Below are 3,313 nucleotides of genomic sequence, written 5' to 3' on the forward strand. Positions count from 1 at the left end.
CCTTTCATTGCTACTTTATTGTTTTTAGGTTGTTTAGCGACATTTTTGTGCTAATTCTGTAAAATCTGAATTCTGTACAGTGTTTGGCCATAGAAGTCCCTGTTCATTTAGCTCTAGTGACTGGCTAATGACTGGCCAGAGATTTCCTTAAATGCCTTAAATCAGTAAGTCTTCCACCCTTTGTCAAGGGGTTGCATGTATGTGTTGGGACACACCTTCAACATTTAGGCAGCACCTCAATATCAGAGGAGACAGGCTGGGGCACTTTCAAGTCTCTCCAGGTCATGTGCACAGCCCTATGAATGCACACAGCTTTCTAGATTCCCCAAGAATATGTCAGAGTTTTTCAAAGCATCCTATGGGTATCTCATTCCCCAGATCTTCCTTTTAAGTTTCTGGACAAGCTCTTGTTCATCCCAACTATTACACCTCAGCCAGCTCTGATGTTAAAAATTGCCAATGATTGTTTGTTACAAATGCCACGAGTACAAGCTTTTTCACTCACATGAGCTCTAAGGTCAAATAATGACAATGCCTTATGAATGGGGTTTTTCCAGGAGGTATAAGACAGGTCAAATTGTGGTAGTGCTCTGGGAATGGGACTTTTTTGAGGAATTCTAAACCCAAGTGGCCCATTCCAGGGGTTGCAAGCCTGCTGTTTTTCACAGCTATGGTGTTTGTGAGGATGCTGGTTTTCAAGGATACCATGTAGGCGGGAAAGGGAAATGGAAATTCTGAAGTTGAACAGTATAACTCAAGTGAAAAATTTACTAAAGGGGCTCAGTGACAAATCTGAATTGGCAGAAAAAATGATCAGCTAATGGGAGGACATTAAGTTACAATGCCACATCCTCACAGTTCTTACTAAGAGTCATTGATTATTCTTCAATAAACACTCCTTATACTGTTGCAAGCTTCTGGTAACTTGGTAATTTGGTAATTTACAGAATTCTGAAAGTTGATTTTCAGAATTTTTTCGAGTGTTTTTGTTGTTTTTATGGAGAGGCAGATTTATTGAGGTCCTCAACCCACCATTCTGAAAGCCTGCCTAGTAATTTTTCTTTTTTAAAATGTTGGAGAAAAGAAAGAAAATGACATTCTTTTATATTTAACAACATATTTATCTTTCTTCTGCACTTTATTTCTTTCTGTAGATTTGAGTTTGAGTTTTCATCTGGTATCTCTTCCCTTTAGACTGAAAATTTTAACTTAGTATTTCTTATAAAGCAGGTCTGCTGGCAACAAATTCTCTTAGCTTTCATTTATCTGAAATGTCCTTATTTCAACCTTAGTTTTAAAAGATATTTTCACTAAATATAAAAATTTAGAATGGCAGCTTTTATTCTTTCAGCTTCCACTGTTTCTGACAAGAGGTCAGCCATCATTTATACTATGCACTTCTCTTTATGTAATATGTCATTTTTCTCTAACTACTTTCAAAATTTTAACTTTAATTTTCAGGAGTTTGACTAGCAGGTGCTTCAATGGGTCTTCTTTGTTTTTTAATCTTGCTAGGGGTTTCCTGACCTTTTCAAATCTGTAGAAAAATATGTTTCACCAAATTTGGAATTATTTCAGCCATTATTTGTTTAAATCTTTTTTCTGCCCCATTCTTCTTTTCTGTTTTTGAGAGTCCAAGTACATATGTATTGGAATGTTTGATACTGTCCCACAGGCCACTGATGCTCTTTTCATCTTTTAAAAAATATTTTCTTTGTCCTTCAGATGAGAAAATCTCTATTAATCTTACAAGTTAACTAACTCTTTCCTCAGAAGTTTTTAATCTGCTGGTAAGCCCAGAAGGGAATTTTTCATTTTAAATATTGTACTTTTCAGTTCTAGATTTCTATTTGGTTCTTTTTTATAGATTCCATTTCGCTGATGAAATTCCCTATCTTTTCAAATATTATGTCCATCTTTTCTTTTTGATCTTGAATATATTTATGATAGTTGCTTTAAAATTCTGGTCTGTTAATTCCAACATCTGGGTAATCCTGGGTTTCGTTTCAATTGACTTTTATTATTATTATTGGTCACACTCTCAAACTTATTTTTGTGTCTACCAAGTTTTGGTTGTATGGTGGTCACTGTAGATAATAATATGCTGTGGGGAGTCTGGATTATGTTGTCCAATTTTAAGTAGTATTGACTTTTGTTTTGTCAGGCAGTTAAATTTCTGGTGGATCTTTTGACCCCAAAAGGCATAGTTTGATTCTTTGTTAGGACAAGTCTATACTGGTTTAATCTTTGGTTGTAAGGTTTAGTCCTTACTTTAAAACACAGTCCATACTGTAAAGCAGGTCTAGAGTAGCCTTTAATTTCAGGCTGTTGTAACCTTCCTTGAGTGCACAGACAGGTATTTCTACTTTGGCTAGGCTGGAATTCCAACCTCTCTTATCACTGCATGGTTACTGCTGTCTCAGTTTGGCTTTCAGCCAAAACTGAGAGAGTAAAACCATTATCTTAACTACTAGCATCTGGTCTGCCCTATACCAGACCTAACAAAATTTTTCTCTGTACACGTGCAGCTCAGCCCCCAACAAAGACCTGTGGGAAACCTCCACGTGGACTTCTGGGCCGTATCCCTCTGTGTAACTTACTCTTCTCTTATACTCCGCCCTATGAATCCTCACCAGTTTATACCCCTGAACATTGATCTCTTCCTCCCCAGTTTAGCAAGGCTTCTGTGTTCTGTTTAGACTTTACTTCCCTCTCCAGGCAGAAGAAAACAAAAACAAACCACCAGAGTGAAAGTGGAAAATTTAACTTTTCACCTCATAAGTTTCCCTTCTCTCAAGAATCACAGCCCTATTCTACTTATATTCCAATGCCTGGGAACATTGTTTCACATATTTTGTTGAGTTTTAGTATCACTTATGATGGGAGAGCATGTTAGTACCAGTCATCATCATGGGAGAAAACCAATACATACCTTTTCAGGAGCACATCTTGAATCATGAAAATTGAACATAGAGTAGGTAACAAGACAATTTCAGTAAAATCTAAAAAGTGGAATTACTACTCCCAATATTTGCTGAGATAGTGCAATAAAATCAGAAGTATCAAAATTAATAAAACAAAAAGCCCTTTCTACCTTAAAAAATGTGCCTTCATTTCTAAACAACTCTTGGCTCAATGAGGAAATATAAACCAAAATTGAAATATATAGGGAAAACAAAAATGATCAACGGGCCGGCCCGGTGGCGCACTGCTACAGTGCGCCGCTTGGGAGCACGGTGGCGCTCCCGCCGAGGGTTCGGATCCCACATACAGACCGGTTCCCGCTCACTGGCTGAGCGAGGTGTGGGCGCGG

Source organism: Galeopterus variegatus, unplaced genomic scaffold, assembly GCF_000696425.1.
Source record: "Galeopterus variegatus unplaced genomic scaffold, G_variegatus-3.0.2 Scaffold2577, whole genome shotgun sequence".
NCBI lineage: Eukaryota > Metazoa > Chordata > Mammalia > Dermoptera > Cynocephalidae > Galeopterus > Galeopterus variegatus.